The 7308-nt window shown below is 33.3% G+C and overlaps 1 protein-coding gene across 2 annotated transcripts in view; it reads right to left on the bottom strand.

The window, feature by feature from the left end:
* Positions 1–7308, bottom strand: part of LINGO2 (leucine rich repeat and Ig domain containing 2) — a 485670-nt gene that overhangs the window by 236558 nt on the left and 241804 nt on the right. The gene's annotated exons all lie outside the window — the stretch shown is intronic.

The raw sequence follows: 7308 nt of genomic DNA, 5'->3' as shown, positions 1-7308 counted from the left end.
TTTTCTTTTCTTTTCTTTTCTTTTCTTTTCTTTTCTTTTCTTTTCTTTTCTTTTCTTTTCTTTTCTTTTCTTTTCTTTTCTTTTCTTTCTCTCTTTCTTTTCTTTCTCTCTTTCTTTTCTTTCTCTCTTTTTCTTTCTTTTCTTTCTCTCTCTCTCTCTCTCTGAACAGCAAATCACATTCATATTTTCCACAAAAGTGTAAGGACTTGACTGTTTAAGTAATAAGATGCCTGCTTATGAATGATGACCAGACACAGACATCTTATTATTTCGTCTATGCTTATGACTTTTAGAAGTTTATTAAACGTACAAGTGACATTCAGCTCTGATCTTTAAACTGCCAGTTCTAGAATCCAAGAGCATTTACTGAAAGGTTGCTCATTTCGTACAAGAATCCTCACTTTCCCTTAGCAGTACTGGAAACAGACTGCTGCTGAGCTTAACATCTGGTCTGAGTAAATAAAGAAATTCTCAGGGTGAAGAAATCACATTTTGCTGAGGTGTTTAAGTGTCTTCCCAGCTGAGAAATCAGAAATATCTTACCATAGAGCTATGTGAAAAATTACTGAGGACACGATAAGCATTGGAATTGGAATTAAGAGTTATTATTTGAATTTTGAAGGATTTATTTCTTCTGCTGTGATTTTATTTTTTACCTATCACAGCTAGGAATCTTGAGGGACAGTCTGTTAACTAACTCATTAAACAAGACCCATTAATTTCAAAGGGACTACTTATACATGAACATACTTTCAGTGTAATCAATAATCTTGAGGCTTGGTTTTAATTTTGTGCCACAGAGAAAATGAGATGGCACCTGCAGAAACAACAGCATTCACCAGGAAATCTACTATTAAGCTATTAACCAGTTAACAGACCAGCATGTATCTACAGTCTGACATCTCCAGCTTTACAAACAGATGAAAATAAATTTCATAATTGATTTGTCAAATGGGTGCATTAAATTGAATGCTCTTCCACTGAACAGAAAATATCCCACTCATTACATTAAAATTGAATGGCACGCTTTCTAGGATGGTATGTACATATATACATTTCAGCTGCAAGGATCCTGTCTCTACCCACAACTGATATGCAGTTTTAATTTATGACATGAACAAGATGAGATAAAGAGTCTAAGAACAGTGGGCTTGAAAACGAAATATTTTATTAAATTGATCACAGGTAGGAACCCACTAATTTTTTAACAATAGAATCAGATAACTTGCATGATTTGTTGGAGCACAAGTGAAGGATTCAAGTTATTGTTAGAATATAATGAAAACAAGATTTCCTATAAACAGTAAATTAGTTTTTTAATCATTGCCAGCAAAATGTTTCATGATTCAGAAATACAGTGACTTCCTAACTGTGATTTCTTATTCTAAAAAGTCAGTTGCTGTTTCACATGACCATAATCTTGTTAAGAAATTTGTCTACAGAATTAATCCATGAATTATTTGGATTCTTATTTCTGGAGAGTGGAAAACAAGAAAAGCAAAATAATTCTGGATAAATGACCAGAACTATTGGTAGTGTTTGAAAGGGACTCCTGCTACTGGATCAGTAGCACTTAATAACAATCTTTTTCTTTGGATTGTTATTATTACTCTGACAGATTATATTCTTACACCATAAGGATGGTTTACCTAATTTCTAGTCAATAGATCATTGATAAAGTGTTTTTTCTGTGTAATGCAAGCATTTTGGAAACAGCTTTTGAGTGAAATTAAATGAGATTTAATATAAATAAAGAAATTAAGAATGTGCAAAAATTCAGGGAGGACTCATCAAGATATTGCTGTGGCAGATACAGATACAGGTAGGTACACCATGAATTGCTGAATTATTTTTTAAGTAAAAAATCTAAGAAAGTTTCTTATATGATGGACCTTACTCTGAAATAGTGTGATAACCCTCACTTATAAAATTTTTCTGCTTCTGGCACTGGGAAGGAGAGACTGAGGGAAGAAAAACATTACATCAAGCATTATTTTAAGTAATGCCGAAACTACAAGCAATCATGTTGAATCTGTCTTTTCTATCTAGTTCAGTATTAGATGAAAAAAATGTGCATTTATTTTACTTGTGTTCTATCTCTGCATGGTTTCACAAAATGTTAAATCAAGTTTTATTCTGAGTTCTTTTAAAATTTCAGACTCTCTTCTTCCTGCTCATTATTATTTCCCAGCTATACTCCTCATTTACTAAAGTGCGTATTTTTATCCCAAGAGATACACTTTTTGCTTAGAAATACACTAAGGGAAAGTGAAAATGCTGTAGAATCCTCTGACATGGTGAAGTGTGGGGTGCTCACTGGAGGCAGTCATGAGTAGTGACTGCTCTGTCCCTCGGGAAATGGTAGATGGGACAGACGCAGAGATTTCTACTCATTCACAGCTCATACTGCCAAATAGTTCACTGCACAAAAGACGATTCCTTCACATTTACAGTTTGCATTTTTCATGTTTGCTTCTCTGATATTTCCCACAACGACAACTCTGAAAGATACCAGACCATTTCTGAAAAAGCCCTTCCTCAGGGATTTCTTAGATTTCAACCAGTTTAAGCTCTGCCACAATGATTTTCTGAGCAGACTTCTTATATAGTTTATATTAGTTCCTGAAGTCAGGCTAGTGGCTGTGCCTACATTTCACATACAGAGAAATACAATAAGTCACATTTAGCTGGAAGAGTTAATGTTATTTCAGATAGAGTTTTCATCTTAGATTTCTAATTATTTTTAATTATAATTATACTGTATGTTACAGTATTGAGAATACTATATTGAGAATACTACCTTAGTCTGTTATATCAGCTACTTCAGTAACTAAAAATTTCCTTTCAAACACAGATTATTTTAGCCTCATCCACTAGTACTCTGAAGGGTGCGCAAATCTACCTCAGTGTCCAATCATATACTTCTATTTGCCTGTTCCTTTCTTGACTTTAATAACTTGTACTGTTGTGCATGTTACCATGTTAGTCAAGTTCAAAATCCAACCTTCATCTATTTGGAGTGCTCAGGATTTTGTGTTTCCTTATCTTTCTGAATCTCCTTTATTTTCTTAACATGACAGATTTTGTCTTTAGGACTATATACAGTAGTAGCTGAATATAATTTTTTCTCTCCTTTTCCTATCCTTTCCACCCCTATCTTTTTCCAGCTCTTTGTCTAATGTTGTCTTTCTCTATCATTTCAGCAATAGCATACTGGAAGGAAAACCAGAATTATAACCTGGAGATAAATATGAAAACACTTATGCTGCAATAATTTACTGCTGGCAAATTGTTATTAGGGAAGGAAAAATTTTGAGATTTTTGTCTCTCCACTATCAAAACATAAATAGAAGTATAACTGGTTAGTAGGAGGTTATCTTAATAATTTTTGAATTTAATATTTCCTACTAATCTCATCAGCTTAAATGAAAGTATTAAAAAGGGAGAATTTCTCCATCAAACACATAATGTTAATTGAACTCTACCAACTAAATTCCATTCTTCTGGAAGTTTCAATCCCTCATGTCATTGTAGGGTCTGTTGTGCTAGTTTCCAGCCTATTGGCAACTTACTGACGGCGTATCAACATGGTAATCCAATAGAAGTAATGTGTAGAAAAAATCATTATTACTCAGCATACAGTACACTGCCAGTGTGTGAATTTATGAATAACTTGATTTGAAATTTAACTAATCTGATTGAACAGTACAGATTCATGGCATCACAGGATGGTTAGGGTTGGAAGGGACCCTAAAGACCATCCAATCCCTATCCCACTGCCATAGGCAGGGATACTTTCCACTAGACCAGGAAACTCAAAACCCCTTCCAGAGACTGGACAACTGCTCTAGACAACCTGTTCCTGTTCTTCAACACTCTCACAGAAAGGAATTTCATCCTAAGAGACTGATCTACATAGGATGTAGCTGACATTTTGTCAGTGTCAGACACTCCCAACAAAACAGTCTTGTATATAGAAGTACATATATAACCCATGCACACAAATGCACTATCAGCACAAATGCTGGACCCTGTCCAGCATCGAATTTTAACATTCTACACGGTGAAGTAAGTACAATGTGCATAGTCTAGGTGATCTTAGACTCTTACCATCACTCAGAGAATGAAATTTTGATTATTACATATAAACCTGTTTCCAGGATGCCTGCGTAAACTTACAGGTTTTTCTTTCTTTTTCTCCCTATCTAGATATTTTTTACAAAGCGGAAACATAATTGACTTTTCATTGTTCTTAAGTTTTAGGGTGTTGGGAACTTGTGTTTCCAAACCAAAATATTATTTATTTTTAAATTATTCATCTTAAGAAAAAAACTTCAGTAACTTCAACACAGTTTAAAAGATTCTTATCACTAAAATTTTTAAAGATAATTTAATAATAGTAACAAAAAGTTTATATATTTGATATTTTTCTTACCAAAGGTAAAATATTTGTCCAGGCAGCTTAAGGAGTAGCTTAATAATTATCTTCTTGTCTGTTTCATAAGAGCTTTGCTTTCAATGATGCAATGATCTTACTAGTAAATACCAAAATGCCACTTTGCAGCTCTAGCTGTAAACTTTAAAACTTTGTAAAATTTCACAGTTCTACAGGTCTTGCTTCAACTTGCTATGCATTACATACTGATTCAGTTAAGCTATATTCTTCCTATGTGTCTTTCTTATATTTTATAAGCTGCATTCTCTTCTTTATTTGCCTTAATTTCTTGAATAAAAAGAGTTAGAGTATTTCTGCATATTACATTTTTACTACATTTATAAAATACTATAAATATAATTGATTCTATGCAGTTATTAATATTTACATTTTCAGTATTTTCCAAATATTTTTATACATTGCTTATATTAATTAAAAAATGCTAAATTCTCAAGAAAATTTACACAAGAATGGAAGAATCCAGGAGAGAATCAATAATCATGAGAGAGCTAGAAAATACAATTTAGACGTAAGGGTGTGATAAGCAAATCAGTTTGTTCAGCATGAGAGATGACTGAGGTAGTACATCACTTGACCTGAAGAGGCTAATGATTTACTGTGTTCAAGTTCCACTGCAATAGAAATGTTGATACAACTTGAGAAGACAAACTCTTTGGGGAGTTAATTAATGTGAGAGACTTCTGTCTTTTATAAATCTGGCAACTTGGGTGTGAATCTGTCAGGAAGGATCTGGCTATAATGAAGTCTACCTCAAGATCTTGGACACTTGCATCTACCCATTGCATGCTTCTTAGAAACAAAAATCTACCTAAGAAAGTAACTATAGTTCCATTAACATCAGAATCAGTGAGACTAAAATTTAATTTTATTAATATATGATACCTGAGCATGCATAAAGCTTGCTTTCTACAGACACAGAGCTTTGAAGTTCAGTTGTGGCAACAAAAACTTTGAATTTATTCTCAAAAAATGTAGCCATGATGCATATGTGTACACATTAGGTATCTCGAAGAATTCAACGATGACCATGCAAGTAAAACACACAGTTACTGTAAAGAAAATCTGGCAAAAAAACCCCCAAACTTATGTCAACCTCACTTTAATTCATTAAAGTTAGAAATCTTATTTACAAAAAAATCTTTCAGGTGTTATTTAATTAGCAACTCATTCTATTTTATCTTTGTAACCTTAAAGGCACTTGAGACTTCTGTCCAGGACCTGGATAACTAACTCACTTGAATTTCTGGGACCCTGATTCGTGCTTTGACTTCAACAGCCTAAAATCCTCATGCTCAAAACTAGCTCCATTCAAGTTAAATGACATTGCTCCAGGTGAGGCTGAGAAATACCAAAGATTTACTCATCATCCTCCCAGGGAGGTGCACAGACAGGGATGTTATAATGTCCAGGAGATGTGTCAGAAAATCCCACAGCTCAAGTTCTGAAGTCAATCTTTGCTGGGCTGCATAGAGATTCTCCTTTGTAACTAAACAATGCAGAGTTTGGGTTTTTTAACTTACAGAGCAGACCTGCTTATATATTACTTGTTCTCTGAGGGGAGGGAAAAAAAAAATCTATACAGAAGAAAATTATTTAATTTATAAATTCAAATGCTTCTCATTTTTCTTTCTTTAGATCAATTTAGAGGATTTTTGTCTAGCTGAAGTTTGCTCCAAAATCTTGAGTCCTTCAAATTTCATTCTGAAAAATCTTGTGATAACCTAAAGGTATCCAGTAACAGATTTCACTGAAGGCAATTTCATACTTTAAGTGCTTAAAGTATACCAAAAACTACAGGACCTACAGCAAGAGTTTAGTCTATAGATTACTTCAAATTAGTCTGCAAAGATTAGTTCTATCACCTCCTGCAGCTAGAATGTTGCAAGATGTAAGTTTTCACCAAATATTTCAGTACATGCAGAAAAATGCTAACCAGCCTAAACTATTTTTCAGTTGTTTTTTCCATGATTTTTTTTTCTTTTCCTTGCCACAAGACTGCTGCCACAAAATCAATTTTCATTCACCAGAATACTTGAATTTCAACAAAGAAGCACAATGATCCAGATTCATCAGTGTGGAAGAAACACTGTAATTCGGAGTCCAAAGATCTGCTTATTTAAACTGTAGGAACTTTTACAAGGGGAAAAATATATGGCAATTCCACAGTTTTAAATTATTGATATTGATATTGATATTGATATTGATATTGATATTGATATCAGCATGGCAATCTGAAATCCATAGCTATCTGCTTTTTTGAAATCAGGATTCTAGGTTGTTTTTTTAAGAGGTCAAAATGTAATTTAAACGTAAAAATTAATTAAACAAGTAATTCCCACATTACAAAATTTTATTACTCTATACAATGCAGCACATCAATAAAAACAGCAGTAAAAAGCCTTTAATGCATAAAGATAGCTTTTTAATATCATAGAAATGTACTTTCAAACCTGTAGAATGTTTTATTTTAAGTGAAGCTCTTCATTAGACAGTATGAGAAAATAAGGCATGAAAAGAAGATAAAAAAGCATTCTTAATAGCCCCTGTGTAGATAATGAAAGGCGAAGACAATCAATACCCATGCTTCATTTATTTTATGGTTTTGAACATTTAAAGACAAAATGTTAGTATTTTCTGTCCTGTTGGGCTTCACAGACATGTAGCAGTAATGACAAAACAGATTTTCATATTGAGATGTGATTTATATGAGTTTTTATTTCAGTGGCAGGTGGTTATTACTCCCCAGCATGAAAGGTAACACCTACTCCATTAGTCTGGATTCACTAAAAAAACACATTGGCCTACTACTTGGGACAGTCATCAAAATGACCCAAACAACCAATCCAAAGGAT

The sequence above is a fragment of the Parus major genome, chromosome Z (assembly GCF_001522545.3).
Source record: "Parus major isolate Abel chromosome Z, Parus_major1.1, whole genome shotgun sequence".
Taxonomy (NCBI): domain Eukaryota; kingdom Metazoa; phylum Chordata; class Aves; order Passeriformes; family Paridae; genus Parus; species Parus major.
This window is presented reverse-complemented; position numbering and strand designations above follow the sequence as displayed.